Raw genomic sequence first — 21469 nt, 5'->3', positions numbered from 1 at the left:
AACACTCATTACACTTAAGTGCCAAAAAAAAAAAATATTCATCAAATTCCGAAAGATAAGATTAATAACTCTTTCACCCACAAGAACTTTTAAAGAAGTTTGAATCCAAAAATGTAAAACTTGAGTTATAAAGCAGCAGCAAAATCAGGACCACTGAAAACTTGGTCTTGGTACTGCTACACACACAGAGGTTTGAAAAAATTAGTTACAAAGATGAATGAAAGGAAAACAATACTGCAGGAAAAGGTAATCTTCAGTTTCCTTGCCCTCTCATCCAATACCAATTAAAGCTGAAGAATCAAAATCCATAGCCCATCTTCTTCCTTGATGTGAAGAGCAGGAGGAAGTTATACATATAATTATCATAGTCAACATCAAAACTTCCAACCAAGCAGAACAAACTGCTAAATCTGAAACTCCGCCAGGTTCTTATGCACACAGTTATGAACCAAAGATAAGCAAGACGCTGATCCTGCATACACATCAGCTCTATTCGTCCTCCCACAACAACAAAAGAGAAATTAAAAAGTTAAAACAAATATGAAAATCTAAAATAACATAAAATATGGAGGCTCAAGTAATTGAGCTGGTAAATTTAGGTAACCAATTAAAACAATGACTAGATACCAACCTCTCATCTCAGGTAAGGATTTCTTTAAAATAAATAACAATAACAATAATACACATTTCAAAACCCAAGGTTAAAGGTGCTAAGGTTGTAGCCACCCACCCCCCAAAAACCAAAAAATTCTAGATAATGAAATTCATGGTCAGCACCACCTTTGATAGACAACAGACTCTTACGGAATCAAAAGACACAGTGCAGGCACTGTGATCACACCTGAGAACCTATCAACATGCTGGAGCAGTCATCTGACAGTGCCACCCAGGGCAGGAGAGGAGGCTGTAAATCACAGCCTTGCACATCTAGAAAAAAAAACCTGTTACCAGGTTTTGGAGCAAGTGTTAAAAAACTACATTTTAATGGCTGACCAGGTCAAGCCCTTTAAGCAAATTTCTACATATACTGAATAAAGGTCTGGCGCTAAAAAGGAGCAGGTCACACTTTAATCTTGCAACTGGGATCAGATTTCTTTGCTACAGAGAACATTGCCCATGAATCTATGGTTTTCAGCCCCAGCTAACAGACGTGTAGAAATTACCAGAGCTATCTAGAGGTATCTTTAGGGGAAAAAAAAAAGCTTCTCTCCTCTATAGTTGTGAATGTATTCTAGCTTTTCTAAATGACAAAGCAGCAGCCAAGGTTTCCGATTATCCAGGGAACACAGAATCTGCTTGACAGCAAGCAGGTCTGATTAATGCCTGCACCCTCGTGACTTCACCACCCCTTCTTTCAAAAGGATCGACCTTTAATTTCTGATAAAGATCACTTTCAAGCTTCTGAAACTAGCAGAGAGATAGTGTTGCTGATAAAAACGAATTATGTTTGTATTCTCAAGAATATCATGACTCCCTTAGAGGAGGGTGGAAAAAACGTACATAAAACGTCACTTTAGCTTCTTTTGCTATTCCATTTTGAAGGGTCAAAGGAATTTGGTGGCCTGCCACCAATTAAGTTTCTGCAACAAGTAGTCCTTTGCGATAAACATGCGAACAGTGCAGTCAATCGACGGACCCAAAATTTTCTTGCGTGGCAAGAAAACATGTTTGAATGATGACCCTTGCAGAGCTCAGGCTGACCACAAGTACTTCAAATTCCTGCTTCCACTTCTTGTTACTCAGTCACTACTGGTCTGTCACCTGATGCTTGGACTTGGTTGCGTTACGTGCTTGGGCTCATCAGTCAATGCTGGAAGCTGCTTGAGTTTCACTCACCAGCCTGTGGCTGCTGCTCTGTCCTTTTCCAACACCTCCCATGTTCAGCCCTGCTTCTGTTCCACACTTCTCTATAGTTGGAGAGGCTAGGGAGGAAGAGGTCACCTACAGGTAGGTTCTCACTTTGATAACACTGAGGGTTATAGAAGAGAGAACAGTGGAGTTGAAGTTTCCAGCCAACGTGTTGGTTTTGGCTGGGATAGTTAATTTTCTTCATAGTAGTTAGTATGTGGCTATGATTTGGATTTGTGCTGAAAACAATGTTGATAACACAGGGATGTTTTAGTTACTGCTGAGCAGTGCTTACACAGCATCAAGGACTTTTCTGCTTCTCACCCCACCCCATCAGCGAGTAGGCTGGGGGTGCACAAGAAGTTGGGAGGGGACACAGCCAGGACAGCTGACCCCAACTGACCAAAGGGATATCCCAGACCATATGATGTCATGCTCAGCATATAGAGCTGGGGGAAGAAGGAAGGGGGGACATTCAGAGTGATGGCGTTTGTCTTCCCAAGTCACCGTTACGCATGATGGAGCCCTGCTGTCCTGGAGATGGCTGAGCACCTGCCTGCCCATAGGAACTGGTGAATGAATTCCTTGTTTTGCTTTGCTTGCACGTGCAGCTTTTGCTTTACCGATTAAACTGCCTTTATCTCAACCCAGGAGTTGTCTCATGTCTTACCCTTCAGATTCTCCCCCTTCCCATCTGGGGGGCGTGAGCAAGCAGCTGTGTGGTGCTTACTGCTGGCTGGGGTTAAACCACGACACAAAGCTTGGGGGCAGCACTATCCCTTCACCCAGCTATGATTAGCAAGTCACTCATGCTAACTTCCCACAGGCACCTCCATTGTCTTCTGGGTGCCTAGTTTGCAAGTGGGATGTGAATTAAACTATCACGATGCAGATCTAAAACCTCTGGGTTAGATTTTCCAGTTTTAAAGTTAGCTACAAATTTCCTAACTTACAAATTCTTGACTTTGGTTTTCTTCCATACCCCACATTTTTGAATTGCTGCAGTAACAAAATCAGCAATTGAACACAAAAAAACATTAAATGCTGTTCCATTTCAACAAATGAGTTTGGACATGTAGGTAGAGGAGAAAAAGTGAACAGCCTATAAGTTTGTCACCAAGAATCTCAATTCATTGCTTGCCAAAGAAACAAAAAGACATACATGACAAGGAGCATAGCTATGTCATCTTTTGCAGAATGGCTCATACCTCATGATCTCCAAGCTGTCCAACAAACCCATAAGAAAAAATGAGACTTGTAGACACAGCAGAGTTGTGTTAACTTAAGTCTGGCACTGCACTGAACTGAAAAGTTGCATTGCTTTCAGATGGGAGCTGGCTCCCATCCAGCCAGCTTGAACCACAAACAGAACAAGCTTACTTCTGCCTTTAAGTGTTGTGTGGGCACATTCAGAACATGATAACAAGATGCATGACAGGACACCAAGGAAGAAGCAGTACCTCTGTGCTTCCAATCATACAGAGATTTTGGGGGTTTTTTTTGTTGTTTTGTGGGTTTTCTTTAAAAATACCAGAATGCATTCAATGCAGCTGGACCAAACAACATGGAAACAGGGTAGTTCTGGGAGCACCCTTAAATTGCCATCATCTTCAATGTTACAGTAGCGTGAGTGAACAAATCAGATACTTTCCTGCACAGTCATCTTTCTCTACTTTTCTGTGCAGTTCAGATGAATTTGTAAGAAGGCTGAATTACATTAATACAATTAGCTCCAACTGTCTAGAGTAGAAGTCAGAGCAGAACACTACAGAGATGTAGTACAGAGATTGCCACTCTATCTCTGTATTCAGTATCCCTTCTTTCTTGGTCAAAAGAAGCCGTTGGTGGATAATCCATGAGACATCCTCTTGTTCAAAGAGCTAAATATACTCTCTCTCAGATAAATCCAGCAAACAAAGGACTGCAAAATAAACCAATTCACCCATAAGTCACTTGCATAAGGATTGCAAAGTACAAACCCAGAGTAATTATTCAAGGAGAGGTGACTCCCAAAAAGATCAGGAAACATTGCAAATGTTTGAACAAGTTACACTATCTCAGGTAAATTGTGTTGTATTTAAATAATAAATAAATAAATCAACACAGACGACAGTGCTGGGTTTAAAATATTCTAAGCTTACATCTACATAGTATCAAAACAACCTGAAACATATTCCATGGCTGAGGGATCAGCAATTTAGAGGTAAGCAACAGAGCCCCAAATTTCAGAACTAACAGCATGGAACAGGAGATCAATGTCAACTAGTAAAGAAATTATTAGCATAAGTGATACAGCTATAGCAACGTAGTGCTAACTGCTAAAACTGCAGTATTATAATAAAGAACGCAGATGGTGTTTGATAACAAAATAACTGAAAGCATCATACATGCCTTGTTGAAAAAAAAAGCCTACATTATCTTACACTTTGTTTAGTAACAAATTATGTTCTGTACTTTGCAAACAAAGAACTTATAATCAAAATATAAGTTAGTAAGTGCAAAAACCAATACTAAGACTGCATTTGTTAAAAAGCAGCCTTCATCTCACAGATTTCACGTCTGTTCCCTGAAGCTGGGAAGTATTTCCATACATGATAAAAGAGATGGCAGCCAAGGCTTGAAGCTGAGCAACACCCTTTCACTAGCCCACTCAGAAATAAAGAACAGCAAGCTTCAAACCTTTAATAAAAAGAAAGGTTTCTTTTGGCATCTTCCCTTGTATACAGCTGAATATGAAGAGCAGACAACAACCCATTGGTCAGGGCAGAAGAGAGAAAGGTTTTGAACTCACTGCTTTATCTGATTTATTCCGAAGTCTTGAAACCAAGAAATAATTATTGTATATTCTTAGAAAAAAACTGAAAAAAATGCTTGAGCATATTGTTTTTATTCTGAAAGCCTATCTTCCACAATCCCAAGTATCCCAAGGCTGAAAATCTGTTTTCTATAAGGATATTATTCAAGCTGTAATTATGCTTGCAAGCATGAAAAAGGTCAGCGGACTTTTCATCTCTACCTTAAAATATGGGAAAGTAGTCAGCTTTGATGCTAGTTTCTCCTATTCGCTTCTTTTACCAGTATCATTCCCAGCTTCTAATGCAAACCAGATGATAACAGCACAATTCTGAATAGCACAAAATAGCTAGGTGTGTCATCTCTACCACCTGTTCTTTACCAAAGAAGAAAATATTAATCTCACTCTAATTTTTCCACTTCTACACTGCAGCTGATCCTGTTCTGCAGCTCACACACAATTTATGTAACTGAAAATCAAAAATCCTTAAAGCATTGCCAAGAAGAGTCACTTCTTTTGTGCCAGGAAACTCACACTGACATCTCCATGTATAAGCCTGAAAGCCAGGACTCAAGCTCCCAATGGAAAAGGGCTCCTATCACCAGTCCCTTTGCTATACAACAGCCAGCTGATGGTGATTGCAACACCGACCTGATCTGCACAAGACCTTGCATCACAAATGTAGATCATGCTGCATTGCTGGCTCATGCTGCAGGCTACCCTAGACATGCATGCACACTGTGAGAAGGACGTCCTCACACTTAACATGTACCACCAAAGAAAAAAAGAAACCGGACACTGTTAATTATTTAATAGCTTCCAGCCAAGACTTTTGTGTCAGTAAGGGTGAAGTGAACATTGGAGACATCCCTAGTGCTGTTTTATACTAATACACCTAGGAAAGTTGTACTTTTATACGTGACATAGCTTCACAAATAATTGACCTACAGCAAAATAAGTCTGCCCAATTTATGAAATCATTTATCCCACTGTAGTTTTGATTAGAAGTTACTTTTTCCTTTAGTAGACAGAAATATCAATTTTTTTACATATAATCGTGTTACCTTTGTAAGACATGTGAACTCAGAACATCCAAAACTCCTTCCAAAATTCCTTGATTTATTGATCAACCATATATTTTGCTTTAAGTACAAATATTAGTATTTAATACTCAGCATTAAAAATTCACATCTGAAGATGAAAAGCATAAAATAATCATGTAATAATTTAGGAACACCTACACTCTTCAGAACTATATCGTAAACATAATGCACACAATAACCCCAATGCAGTCTGTGAAAATAATTGCATATGCAAGTATTTCAGAATAAGACAAAAAGTACTCAGAACAAATATAATGGTAATGGATAAGTATACAAGAATAAAAACTTTCATTTCCAAATAGATGCAAAATTGACCTTACTGTCTTTATCTCACATAGTTGTTCTTATTTTACTACAAGGCAACTCTTAGTAACTTGTTATTCTTCAAAATCACTAACTCGTACATTAATCCTCAATTAGTCCTTCAAGAGGACTATTTCTAGAACAAAATGTTCCTCCCAGCACTTTGCTTTATCATAAACTGGCTCATGTACCAACACAAAACTACTGTTTTAAAAGTATCACTATAATGTAGAATTCTGCAGAGATACATAAAAGCTGTTGAAGTCAGGCCACTTTCATGCCATGGACCATGGTGCAAGTCTGCAAACAGCTTTTGCTGCCACACTTGAGCCTGAAAATAAGTAGAGGGTTGGGACCACTATAAAAACATGTTGCCACAGAATACAGCACCTCAGTCTACAGGTAGTTAGGACTGTTTAGCTTAGTTAGTTAACATACGAGTTTGGGGGGATTTTTTTTAAAATATCCAGCCTTGGTTTTGTTCACACATGCTATTTTTCCCCATGCTCTCCAGGAGCCCAGTTCTCAGCTAGAAAATTCTCTACAAAAATAGGAGAATAAAGCGTTATTATTAACACTTGATGTCAGCAAAGGTAAATGTAGAAGAAACTTAGGCAAGAGCACAACATAGGATCATGCTTTTTGATTACCAACTTAGAAGAGGGAAAAAAAAAAACCCAAACCAACTTTGCCACAAGCACAAGAGAGGTGGGACTCCATAATTCAGAAGAGAAGCCAAAGGAAGCTGACACTTTAGAGGATTAGATTACAGCCTCAATTCAAAACTATTAGAGCAATAAAGATACCTAGGAAGAGAAATGTACTTTTTTTTTTTATTACCTCTTTTAAAGGCTGCTTAGCTTTGTTTAGCTTCAGTTATCATGATCTCTAAAGACACAAGCTCCAAAACAGAGCACCTACAAGACCGAATCTGTAGATCCAAGTAGAGCATATTTCACTTACTGCGGTATCCCATTTCTGTGACGATCCTGATGGTTTCCAGCAGCTGAGCCACAAGGTCTCACTCCTACAGAGCTGCTGCAGGAGGCACAGCTGGAGCACGCCAGGCAGCGCACAGGATGCACTGAGGCTGGCACAGGGAGACCTACCCACTCCCTGAGAGCACGGCTGCTCAGAAGCTGCGATGAAAAATTTCACTAGAAAAGCTCAGAGCTGACATAAAACAGCAACTGTATGTGCTCAAGTGAGGAGTGAATACAGTATGCAAAGCTGCCTATCTACCTACCAGTGTTTTGTGCGGATCTAGCCTCAGTTTGTTATGATTAGTAGGTACCACCATTTGCTGATTGCCTACAGAAAACACTAGTGGTTGGAGCTCAGCGTTGTATCACTAAATCCATCAGCAGAACTGGGCGCCAGTATTGACAGTTACAGCAGAGAAGAGAGAGAACAGATAAGTAACCAAGTTTTAGTCACCAATAACAAAAGAAAGAAGAAATGAAACTATGAATCTTAGCAATAAATTTGCAACAAACTGCATCTGAATAATTTGACACTACCTACAAGCACTAGGGAAGGCAAGGGAAAAAAATGAAAAAAAAAAGAAATCACACAGGACAAATAAGATTTCTTAATTTCCTTTGTTTTATAAGGAAAAGCATTCTAAAACTTAAATATGATTTATGCTCTGTCCTCGTGATGATCTACTGGATGCTCATGCTAAAGAGAGGTTTAATCTACAGCCACGTTCTTTTAATAGCACCTGCAGTTTATGTTCCAGGACAAGTGCCAGTAGCTAATGATCCTCCTGTTATCGATTCTCCTTAGATGGGACGAAAACTCATTTTCTTGGTCTTGACACACAAAGACCCTGTCTTGCTTATTACAAATATATAAATATACAAACTGTTTGGGTAGTGGAAGGCATTTAACAGGATCAGGACATTCAGTATGGACAAACGTATGGTCAAACATGAAGTCCACTTTTGGCACAGGGATTTTGCAAGCAACCCTTACCACCTTACTACTACTGTAGCTGCTCAAAATCCTCTGGCTACAGGAATTATGCAGTGAAGGATTTGTACATGAGACACTTCTGCCTTAGTGTGGATTTGCTCTTAATCACAAAGTAATTTTCTGTATCTAAGGAAAAGGAAACAGTTAATACAACAAATGTACAGATGAAACATAGGAGGTTAGTGGGCAAAAAAATGGCACACCATGATCTTTCTGCCAGTGACGCTTTTCTCCACCATTTGCTTAGCAACAATAGGAACAACCAGACAAGCCAGACAAGATGACAAGCCAGAATACACTCCAGGAGTTTAAAACTCATATATTCTGCTCAGAAGCGGGTATCACCCCCTGGGTGCTCAGTCCAAGACACCAGGGATGTGTACATTTCCTTACATTTAAACTACAGGCCACAGAAGTTAAACAGATTAGAAGCTCACAAATAAATTATTAGGAGGATTTTCAGGGATATGAGACCTCTTAGGGGGCAAATTAAAGACAAAGGGTGTCTCATCTAAGTAGCTGGACAAGTTATTTCAGACAGCCTGAAAAATCCCTCTCCCCACTTGGTAGTCAAGTGGGAACTCTGAATCCATGCAACATTTCCCACACCCAGTAGCAATGTCGAAATAAGAAAAGAAGCCTAGTCTTTTGAAATCATAGTTAGCTTCATCAAAGAGGTATTTAACAGAAACTTTAGACATCTTATTCTCCCAGTATACACCTTTTTTTTTTTTTTTAACATATTCTGGAAGAAGAGATACTTACCTAGGAGTCCCATTCTGCATAGCTGTTAGAGAACACACATAATTCATCTCACTCTCCTTTTCATTATTAATTGTTAGACTTCTAAATCAAGGATATCTTTATCTTACCCCAGTACCAATCTGATTAATGGATGCAAACCTTTCACCTTTCAATTACACAGTAAATTTTGACTGCTTCATGAAACTGATTAAGCCTGTCATATCCTTGCCCATAGATAACATTCGTGTGTTCAGTACAGAATCAATTATCTTTGAGTGATAAAGGAGGCATTCTTCCTTCCTTCAGGTTTTGGGTTTAGGTTTGTTGGGGTTTTTTTCCATTCTTTTTTTCATACCTACCAAGTCCTCTTGACTGAGACCTTCTCACTGCAAGAACAGTGAAAAGTGAATTGTGAAACATTACTATCAGTCTCACATTTTCAAGACGTTAGTCTTGGATTAATTCTCTACAGGATATGTAGGACAATTACTGGAAGTCCTCAAGAATATGAAGTTTCTAAAGTGGAGATACTGCATAAAATGTGCTAGAAGAGGCTAAATGAAAATGAACATGGTTTGAACATGGGTGGTTGACCAGACAATCTTCACCAGTCACAAGCAACCTACATTCATTGTTTCTGTGATGGTGACAACAAATATGCAGCACCCACCTGGGGCACAGTGAGCAACCAAAGCGGCACTGAGAAACACCAACAATACAGAAGGGAAGTGTAGTAACTGCCCAGCACAGTTTCCCTGTGCATTTAAATGCTTGTCTAAAAGACCAATTTAGAAGTAGCAGGATTGCCCGGAGAAACAATTTTTGTTCTCATTCTGTTAAGCTGGTTTACAAAAGAGCTGGAACCATCACCTTTGAGTAAGTAATGCACACTCTGTAGTGTCTATGAGCAAGTGGCCGCATTTACTTTTAATGCACTGTTAAAACACAAACATCCATGGGTTATTTGGCAAGCAGAATACATTTTCTTTCACTACTCGATATCAAATGTCAAAAAGATCCCATGAAGCCAAAACAATGAAAACAAATTTAAAAAAAAAAATCTTTTAATGCCATCAATAGCATAAAGATCTAAAGATAAACTCAGAGAATATTATCACACACAAGAGTTAAAGCAAAACCATTTCCAGTTAGCCCTTTTTCCAAAAGGCCACTCATGGGAAAACAAACTCTCCTTTTTATTTATTTTATTTTTTTCCTCATAAAACATGTCTCTGTTTGGGGAAGAGGAAACTTTCAAATCCACAGATGTTTGTGATTGCACACTAGCAGCCTGCTGGGAACCATTAATGGTATGGAGAGTAAAGTTATTCAATCATCTATAAGTCACTTTTGAAAACTGTTGCCCTCAGTCAAGGGGTGATTAATGGCGTCCAGCAATGACACAGATTACCCCCTGCTCATGCAAGCTCTTTGATTTTAATGCAGTTAAGCTACTGAAGTAAACAAACTAATTAGGGTGTTCAACTAGCTCTTTGTCTCATTAAAAATTATTTGACTAGACTAGTGGTAAAAGAATATTGCGTATGTCCCCAAATTCAATTTGGCATTCTGTAATCATAGCAGCAATTACATTCACAAAAAGTTAAGAAATTAACAGTGGCAGAAAATGGCCAACCTTTCATTAGGGACTTTCATAAGGGATTTTCATGTGTAACGAAACTATTTTCTAATCACCACGGTACAGCAAACATGCTTCTGTATGTTTCAAAGAGGCCAGCAGCAACTACAGTCGCCAGGCAAAAGTCTCAGCAAGCATTTGCAAATCTGGTGTTCAAACAGCACTCTACCCCTCCCAACCCAGATTTCTGCAAACTGCAAGTCCAGCATCTCTCGAGAACGCCTTCTGCAGTCTGGTGTCAGGCTGTGCTTGGCACTTCATGTCGGGGCAAGATTTTCTTCTGTCTCTTGTACGACCAAAGTGATGAGTGTGAATACAGCAAGTTGAATTATCAAGGTGGAGACATTTTATTTCTTTATTTAAATGTCAGGTGCCCCATAATGATCTTAGTGTTCTTGCAGTAGAAAATTTGAACTCACAATACCTGTGAGTGAGTATGTGGTTACCTTTGTGCTCCACACACATTCAGTGACAGAGACAACTTCCACAGAAGTCACAGAGAGAAGCCAGGTGGTCCATATCCAGAGAAGCTCTTTGGCAAAACCAACAGCAAACCACTGCCCAAGGAGTACAGGAGGGAGTATCACTCTGGCCATGACCCTATGATCACTTTAATTCCTTTTAAAGTGATGCAACAGGACCGTGCCTCAGAGCTATTTACCAAGCTAATACCACTGGCTCACTGTGAAGCCCCACACGGGCTCCTGGCCCCCACCAGCCGGGCTGCCCAGAGGCTGGCTGCAGTGTGAGATGGTTCCCTGCATCCCTGCGGTGCCACACCACAACCTTAGGTGCTATTTGCAGCATGTCTGCATCACCTTCCCAGTGTATCCTGTGGCCTTAACTTTGTCTACTGCTATCGTTATCACAGAGTACAGAAAGAAAAAAAATTGGAAGTCTTCATGTAAAGCAGAGCTGACAGCACGCCATCCTCGGTTTTAGAAAATGTCACTGGCCACGTATTTCACAATGCATCAAAGATTGCTTTCAAACCTTCAGACAGTTATCCAAGTCTCATTTTTCATCACATTCCTCCTGACAAATTAACACCAGCCTTCCGCATCTTACAACTGAGAACAACATATCTGTTTCCCACACATCCTGATCAGCCTCTTTGCTCTGAGCTCACTCCAAACCCATCTCCTAACACCCTGCTACTTCCTGACCACTCATCTCGACTTTCCTTTTATCCTTCTAACACAATTTTTGAGCATCTATTCTACACATACCCACAGAACTGTAACCTGATAGAAACTTTGTAAAACCTGCTTAAATTCAACAATAGATGGCAGGTAGGATTATTTTTCCTTTGGCAACATGACAGAGACACCATCCAGAAAGTATACTAATAAATAGTTTCCGGATCAACACAAGTAATACAATTCACATACGTAGATCGGATGAGCATTTTAATCTTCCAGTGTCGACTTAGGGTCGACTTAGCACTGAGGGATATGGTGTAGTTGGGGTCTGTTAATGTTGGGTTGATGGTTGGACTGGATGATCTTCAAGATCTTTTCCAACCTAGTCAATTCTGTGATTCTGTGATGGCACGGGACTTCTGAGTAGAAGATGTTATTGTCTGGTAAATTTACTGATGACAGACAATCTATGAGATGAAAAGCACACAAAGGTAATGAAAAGAATCAAAGCTTAGCAAATAGGGGCAGTGTTTTATTTTATCAACACCCAACTTAAATGGTGAGGGAAAAAAAAAAAAAGAAGGCTCCAGCCATGTCTTTCTTAGAACAAATATAATCTGTACCAAAAAGGCCAAAGATTTGCTCCAACTGATCCTGTTAGACACCAGTAGAAAGCAGATTTTTGTCACCACTCCCAACTTTCATATCATGTACTCTGAAACATGGGAGAATTTACCATCTCCAGGCTGTAAAAGTCAATATAAAATAACTGTAACCATCCAAGTCTCTTTTTAACTTACTTCTAACTCTCTAATCTATCAATTTACCAACTCCCTCAGTGTACTTAATATGCAAAGAAACTTGCAAGTTTCTAAGGAAAAATACTCATACATTTCCAGCAAGACGTATCTGTATGTTGCTTTGGTTCCAAATACAAAGTGAAATAATAAGAAATTATATTGACTTGCTAATGTATTACGAAAAGAGCTTACATTTTTACAGTATTCTTTCCTTTTAACTTATAAGTTTTGTGTCCTACTTTTTGGACTATTAAAAGAATTCTTTGCTTTTTAACTTTAATTATCTTCTCTTTACTCTTCCTTCATTTCTTAGTTGACAGGATATTATTAGTCCTTATGGAGGATGCTCTTTGATAAATAGGACCACTACTTTAAAGCTGCATTTAATTCCTCTTACTCACTTCCTCACCCTGAAGCAGTTTGCCACTGAGTACCTACTCTTTTGAAGGAGTCTCATACATAAATCAAATTTCAAGAATCAAAACCAGAGCATTATCTGTTACCATAAAACCTGAAGTTCGCTACACAATGAAGTTAGACACTGAAATTTAAAAATCTGAAGTCAGCGTTAATGGATTTCTGTGTCACTTCCATTACAACTTTCTTATTTGACCTCTGCAAAATGTCTTTTGGTTTAACGCAAAGGACAAAGTAGAAGAGGCACACAACCTCTTTAGCTGAGATTTCTTTGTTAAAGCTGTTTTTACTGCTAGCAGATGCAGCTTCTTATAGCTTCATCTTGAATGATGTTTTCTCAGATAAAAATCTTCTCCAGTCTGTTACCTGTCCACAGAAGTTGAGAAATTTCATTGTTTTCAATTATGTTTTGCAGAAAGTGGATAAGGGTGATCTGACAGCATCAAGATAACAGAAGAGTGTTTAGAAGTCAATAAATGTTGTTAATGATTTCTACGTCTGATAGCTAAAATTCCAATTTTAGCTTCCTAACAGAGTCAGGAGACTGCAAAGAACTCAGTAAGGCATCAGATAAAGGAAAAAAGCACACTACTGCTCAGTCAATAACCAGCCCAAAATTATAAAAGCAGAAAGACATGCCATTTTCTGAAGATAGTCCAGGTGTTAATCATACAATGAAATAGCTTAAAGCATAGCTTGCTCTTCTCTTCCCCACCTTTCTTCTTTTTTAAATAAAAGCTTGCTTTTCTCCCAGCAGTGTTTACACATAGCTAAGGCAATGAGTTCTTACAACGTCTTGCATTCTCAAATGTCACTCAAGCTGTTTGTCAATCTGTCCTAAAATGTCACATTGTAAAGAACTAGTCATGTTTCCTACTTTTCATGTGAGGCTCCAGTTGTCACCTAAACAAAATGGAGGATTTTTTCCCATATATAAAGAAACTTTGTCTAAAATTAATATGAAAACTAACAATAATATGGGAATAATTTATTTCTGTGAAATTTAAATCCTATTTATAAAGAGAGATGAAGCATCTCAGCCACAGATGTGACTGCTTTTACCAAGAAGCACAGGAGCTGAGGGGTAGAGAGAGAGAGAGTCCAGAGATGAGCTCTGTCTTCAAGAGTTTTTGCCAGACCTCCAGCTAGGCCAGTACAATCACTGTATTTGAAATAGGCATTAAATGGGTCATTTCTGGGGAGAGGCAGGGGTTGTTGTTGTTTTGAGGGTTTTTGTCATTGTTGGTGATTTTTCTTAAACAAGTCTTAGAAAACAATCAGAACTTTTTAAAAAAGAAAGACTGGAGAAACCAAAGCTCTTCTGAATTCTCTTATTTTAAATGTGGTTTTCAACTAGTACCTTCCATTGAAGCAGTCTGAACTCCTTTACAAAAGGTTTTACAAACAGCATGTACAAATTCATTTCTCCCCCTAGACAAGAGAAAGGCATTATTGGCCTGTATTTCTTAGATCTATTATATGTTATTTCTTTATTTATATACCTTTATTATAGGTATCGTGCTAAGATAATAACTATAACTTCACTAGATCCCATGACACAATAGTCAGCTTTCCAAAAATTCATCCTGTACTATATACTTTCAGAAGGCTCTTTTTAGTGCTTGCATTTACTGCTTCCCTGCAGGTGAAGAACACATAAATTTATACATGCATAAATTTCACTTGGAAAGCAAACCAGATCTGCAGAACTCATTTCTGCTACAAGCTAATGCACTAAGTCTCATTGTGGCTGATGGGTCTCATAGCGTCACTCACTTCCACGGTAGTACGGCTGTAACGTCTGCTTCTCCAAGACGCAAATAAGAAACCAAGATCCTTGTGGCACCATCCCATACTACAGGTGTGTTAAGGTCAAGTTTATTTTGGTGGGCACTGAAACCACTTATTTATTTAGTGTTCCCACAACAGTAAAAACTTATAACTAAAATAGAAATCCAAACTTGCTTAGGCCACTGGGTTTAGGCCTGCTGAGCTGTAGTACTTCTATTTCCATAAAGACATGAAGCATTTGAAACGTAGTATTTCATAGATGAAGAGGAACCAGGAAAGTTGTTCTTGCTAGCTCATCCCTTTAGCACGTGGTAAAAAGGGTAGTCTACTGGGCAGATGCTGGCCAGCATTCCACTTCCAAATCTCTTCCCGTTCCCTAAGGGCTGCTTTGTGAAGGCAGAAAAAGGAGGAAAGAGAACACCGTCTTGAAGACCCACCTTCTGAAAAACTGTCTCATAATGCCAGGAGAGACAAAAAATGTGATCACTTAAAAATCTTTAGTAAACATTTCATATGTGGTTTTCTCTTCCCTCAGGTTTCAAGGCACAAGTGCTTCTCAGATTCCATCACTATTTTGAAGTCTGGCACTAACTTGCTACAGCAATTAAACAGAAAAAGCCTCTTCCATGAATCTTTGAACAAATTACACTTTTGCCTTACCCACAGTACCTGTTGTATCACCACTTCTGTACATGTGAACAGCTTTCTCTTTACGGTAGCAGTGAATGTTACATCTAAAAATTCAACCTCTTTGTCCCAGCATTACATAAACTCTTAGAAGTGATACTAAATGAAAATATTAGACATCATTTAAATTAAGGGTGAAGAAATTTTTTTATCCCTCAAGAAGTTGTTGAAATGCTCACAACCATTAAAAATAACAAAGAATTATAAGAATCTATAAAAAAGGTGTAAGCAAGGCTATAAAGATCTGCAGACAAATCTGAAAACATGGAACAGAAGTCTCTCACCTTACTTAAAAATCATCTTTTTAAAAGCCAGAAGCTAGTCTTTTTAGTGATAATCTCAGAAAAATATATTAATATACTCTGTTTGAATTAAAAAAAAAATATGGTCATATATAGTTAAAATATAACAAATAAAGGAAACATTGAGTTTTTCTTCCTAGATGTTTGTCCTCTAAGAGAACATTTACAAATACACACAGTTCTGTCATCTCTCCCGCATTCCCCTCCACACACAGAGACATATATATTGAGAAAGAAAGAGAAAGAGAGAGAAACACATGTTCTTGTTACCACTCTCTGAAAAAAAACCACGAACACCTATACTCAATAAATAAGTCAGAACAAAATCCTGTCTTATTTCTACAGGTCATTCCAATGGGGTTTAAAGAAACCTCCTGCCCATAGTCCTTAAAAAGCATATATCCCTGTATTTTTCCAGAAAGGGGCAGAAGAGGGCAGGATAATGGAAAGAAAAAGTCAGCATAAGTTTCCCCATACAACCAATCAGAACCTACTGTAATTTACATAAATATTCAAGCAATTAATCAAACCATAATACCCAAGTTCTGGTTCTCCTCAAGCCTCACATTCCCCTAATACAGCAGATAGCACTTTTCCTCAAGCTTCACCAAACTCTATTGAAATGCTACCAGTAAAATAGTATAAGGTGAAATAAATCACTCTCAATCCTGCCAACTGACTGTGTTTATATATATTATCAGAAATAAGCCAGGATCTACTTATACTCCCAGATGAAGTCAGCTGGAATCATGCCACCAACTTCAATTCACGCAGGACCATGCTAAACGACTCTGGCCAAGACTTTGTTTTAATACCTATGAAACACATTGCAGATTTTGATGCCATATAAAGCACAAGAGTAGTAACAGTAAGTCAGTCTTGCATAAAACAATAAAATGTTTAAAATAAGTATGTTAAGACCTGCTTGAATAACAGAGGCTGCTGAATACTATTTAGTGCTTGTGACCACCTGCAGTATCATATCCAGGATACAATGCCAGTTTTAGATTTCTGGATGAATGCCCACTATAGGATATGCTATTTTTACTGAGTTCTGACTTGTCTGTCCAGTGGCACATCTCCATTTCTAAAGTGGTACAGTAAGGCTATTAAAGCTTCCAGTTACCACTTGGCTCAAAACTTCAAACTACCAGCAAGTTCTTTCACAAAACTCTGCTTCATATTCTGATTGACTTTACACAACAGAACTTATGAATAAAACCAAAATAAATACCTGGAAACAGTATAATTAGAAGAGGTCAGCTGTGGTGTGTAGTAGTCTTCCCTCCTTCCCCAAAGTCTTTCTCACTAAAACCCAAAATAACAGTATTTTACATATATGATTGCAACTTTCAGTTCAATGCACAGAAGAATCTTACTGAAATAGCCTTCACCTTCTAGGCAGACTTTTCCAGGTATCTATAGTATACTGACCGTAGCTGCCTCTGTCTTACTGAGTGACAAAATAGAATCAAAAATGTAACAAACCAACATGGTGATAAATGTATATATACACACTACACTATACCTATACACTATACTATATATACACCATACTATATACACACAATATACATATGGTGATAAATGCATATATATACACTATATTCCACGTAATAACATAGATACTGGGGACCACCATTCGTCAAGTTTCTATTTAGACTGTAAGACACTGAGTACAGTGGACAATCAAGTACATAAGAGTTTATACTACAGAGCTGCCGTCTAGTTTTCCCAAGGAGATATTTTTAACCAAGGTACAGGGTCGCCAAGTTTGGAATGAGCTTTAGCAATCAGAGTTTAAGATTTCTACCTTTCTACTCACATGCACTTCTGCTCTTACCTGACACATTTCAACAGGTAGGCTGAGACTGATCTGAGAGCTGTCTTCCATTATGACAGATTTTAATATATTTTTAATCAGAGAGATTTAAATGTGAGCATGGTATTTGGCATGCATTCTGAAGCAAACAATAATCTTCTGCCAAAGTCTCCAATGAAGACAATCCCAATAGTTAGAGGGAAGTGTCAGCCAGAAACAGTTACATGAAGCATAAAACCCCCCGAGAAGGAAAAAGTCTTTATTTATTAAAGTAAAAAATTTTCATTCTAATACTTCTGGTTTTGTGGATTTTCTCAGGTATGCTTAATTAAATCCAGTCATCAACACCAACTTTGTTCAAAAGAGCAATTAATGAATATGGCACAGAAGCAGCTTAGCCCTGGAGGAGTCTCTGACATTTGTTCATAGTGAAGACTGTTCATTAATTGCTCCCTTTGTTCTAAGCCTCTTAATGATATTTTTGACACAACACTACAAGTCATTGTGACTTACTCCTCACAGCTATCGACATCTGCACTATGTTAAGTTAATAAAACTACCTTTGAAAGATTTTCAAGACGCTATTTAAAGACACAGAAGAAAAAAGGTCTGGATGTGCTGACAGTGGAATAAAGAAGCTATATTGAAATTCTTACTGTTATGTCCAAGTAGACTTTGTATTACAGATAATTGAAGCAAACATTTTGTGTTCTATATTTGCCATAATAAATGGAACTCGGAGAGAAGCCCCCCATGCTGTTCCAACCTATTTGAACTGTGCTCCCACACCAAACCAAATTGTAATGCTTCATAGGTCTTCTGATGATCATAAGTTCTCAGGCAACTGAGAGAATTGGTTTTTTGATTGCTTCAGTAAAAAACATTGCTTTTTTTTTTTTTTCTTTGAAAATGAATAGAAGGTGGAGAGTAAAGACTCTGGCTCTGGGTTATGAAGTAACCACACTGAACCAAAGATGTCTCTCCAAGAGTTAAAACAAGGTTGTTGCCATTTTGCACTTACTTCTGGAACCCAAAAGAGATAAGCAAAGCCATCCCATAAATTAAAGCATGTACTCAGTGTGCACTTTATAAGTTTGAAAAATTGACTCGTTTATCTCCATAACACGTCCACAGTATCACATCATCCATAGTAGAGTTCTACTGCAAAGCCCATCATAATTCACAGAAGAAACACAAAGCAAATTACAAGTGAGCTGCATGGAAAGTTTGTACCTGGATAACAGCTGAAAGCCCTGTAGATCTACCGACCTTCAACATGGAAATGAAAACTCTGTCCACCCTCAGAGCTAGTGACATTACTTCAATTATCCTGACCCAGTTTTCCAACTTGAGATTCCATTTCTGTAATTCATATTACACAGCAACTCCTTCTGCCTGACAATTATTTACATTAACACAGCCATCAAGTTTCATGCAGTTATATGTGTGAGAAACTTCATGTTAAGCATTTCATTAGCTAATTGTATACCTCCAAGTACTTCAGAAAAGTAGTGCAGCAGCAGTGGACATGGTTAGCTGGAACCTTGTTTCTTGATCTAGTACAGAAGGAGCCAGGTCCTATGGACAGCCAAGGCAAGCCAAAGAGGGTAACGCCATGAGCCCGAGTGGAGTGCTGGGTGTTTAGTGTGTAGTGGTGGAGCGAAGGAAGAAACGTTTCCACAATTTTGCAATTGCCCATACCCAGTCTACTAGCTCCCACCGCATTGTTCTCCTACAACACGCAGGCTCTGGTTTCCTCTGAAGCTTTCCATTCCCGCTCATCCCAAACATCCTCTCCCACCTCATTTCTACCAGCTGTTCCTCCCCTCTTGCCTACCTCATTATCTTTACTCTTTGAATGAGGCATTAAAAAAAAAAAAAATAAACCCACCCACCCAACCAACAGCAGCTGCCCTTCTCCGTATTGAGCTTCAGGACACAAAGCAACAGGAAAAAAAAAAAAAAAAAAAATCAGACAGCCGCATGGGTGCCAGCAGGTTCCTGCCAGCACAAGCACCCCTGCTTGCCCAGAGTCCAGCAACTGCAATACACTCAGCCTGGTTACAGGAATGCAGGAAAGGTGACCTGAATGTCTTAGATGTGCTAGAGGTAACATGACACTCAGCACACCTTCTGATGGTTAACTGAAGGCTGAGCTTGCACATGGCTTGCTCACAGAAACAATTTTATCTGCTGAGACACCATCTTGGCTGACTTACTAGAAAGTGAAAGCAGAAAAGAGTAATTCCACCTAGATACAAAATTCACAACAGGCTCTCATCCTTGGATTAGTCACAGAGGGATCAGCAAACTACACCAGCACTGTCACTGACATCTTATATGCACAAAAGAATCACTTGAGTACCGAGAGAATCATTTGTTCATTAATACATTTACACACATATAACCTATTAGCAGAACACAGGAGTACCATGGCCTGCCTTATACCTTAGGTATCGTCCTGCACATGACATATCTAGCAGAATTAAGTCAAATTACTAAACAATAAAGCAAGGGACATTCTGATTTTTTTGCCTTAAAATGTACAGAGCAAAAAGGAACTCAACAGAGCATAAGAGCTCATTTTATTAGCATTGCTATATTAAAAGGTAGATAACAAAACATGTAGAACATTTATTTCCAATATTTTTTGGACCATGAAGCAGTGCTAATGTCAACCCTCAACATTCCACCCACCTTCATTAGCATTAAGCAGCCTAACCTTTAACTGAGAACCCTACAAAAGCAACACACTATTGTACATTATCTCAAATAACATATTACAACCTATTGATCCCACTTTTGGAACCACAGCTGCAGTTTGAGGGAACAGAAAGGGAAATAACCTGAGGGATTTAGAAATTAAAACATAACAACTGTACTTAAATCTTACACAATACACGGACCTAATCACAGCCTGCAGCAAGAGCGTATGGCAATATATAGCATCAAATCAGAGGCAAACTATGGAGAAACATTTGCGCTTACAAAGTGTTCATCAGCTTTCAGAAAATAAAAGTGTATTAAAACCTCAAACTTCCATGTACATTCTTATCACTGTAGTCCAATTAGCTTGTCCATGTTTCTGGTCCATCTAAATTAATATAACTTCATAATTTACCGAAATTCTAATGATTCAGTTGTATCTTCTGAATTCAGTCAAACCACATCATGACCTCTGCCTTTAAAATATCCTACTATGCCCATCCTGAAAGATTGATTTAAATTACATCTTTTATTCATTTTTTTCACTCTCAAGCAAAGTTTACTCCATTCTGCCCTGCAGTCCAGCCTGCCAGAATAATGTTAGTAAGCTTATGAATTTTAGATATTACACATAATCAGTATTTGATGCCAATATTTCTTTGCTGTTCAAAGAGATGAGCTCTTCAGAGCTCAAAATAAAATGATCAACTATTAGAACAGTGTCCTGATCTCCATTTTAATTCACGTTGTCTTTTGGCATGGTCTTGTGCACTAACCATGGGACTGAAGCTGTTAAGTTCTTCACAGCAGAAAGGCCTCTCTGTCCTTCCACTATTATTTTGTCTGGGATGCTACAGCAGCATTTTGACTAAACAAACAAAGGGAGCACATGAACTAGCCAGTACCACTGTTTGACAAACCAGAACAGACTAAAAATGTGTGAGTGCATGTGTGTGTATGTACATAGAGAAAAAAGCATACACACGCATCCCCATCCACCCATATATATATAAACTGGAAGGTAAAGTAAATTTTGACCATGCATACAATAAGTCAGGAAAGATTTATAAATGCTGTTTGCAAACACTTCTTCAGAAATTACAAGTGCCATGGATACATTTTATAATTAATATAAATCTTTTAAATTATACATAGGTTTTACCATCAGGAGGGAGCATTCCTATGATCCAGTCATCTAACTAGAATAATTTTGGTCACTGGGCCGCACCCAACAATTCCTAAACAGAAGTAATTACTCAAATGAGTTTTGCCTATCAGAGCCTACATTTAATTCTAATACATTTGTCACACTGAAGTATCTATCAACGCTCTAGTTTTACTATACGGATGCATTATACTTGATCTTTATTTGATGTTTCAGAACCTTGAGCAAA

At 38.5% G+C, this 21469-nt stretch overlaps 1 protein-coding gene across 4 annotated transcripts in view; it reads right to left on the bottom strand.

Moving 5' to 3' along the window:
* SEMA5A (semaphorin 5A) overlaps positions 1-21469 on the bottom strand; it is a 354251-nt gene that overhangs the window by 323115 nt on the left and 9667 nt on the right. For 2 of the 4 annotated variants that reach the window (XM_074874608.1, XM_074874619.1), the window contains exon 2: positions 16782-16855. The exons of the other annotated variants lie outside the window; for them this stretch is intronic. The gene's annotated coding sequence lies outside the window, so the exon portion shown is untranslated. The remainder of the gene's footprint in view (positions 1-16781; positions 16856-21469) is intronic. 4 annotated transcript variants of the gene reach the window in all.

Source organism: Strix uralensis, chromosome 1 (assembly GCF_047716275.1).
Source record: "Strix uralensis isolate ZFMK-TIS-50842 chromosome 1, bStrUra1, whole genome shotgun sequence".
Classification (NCBI taxonomy): Eukaryota; Metazoa; Chordata; class Aves; order Strigiformes; family Strigidae; genus Strix; species Strix uralensis.
This window is presented reverse-complemented; position numbering and strand designations above follow the sequence as displayed.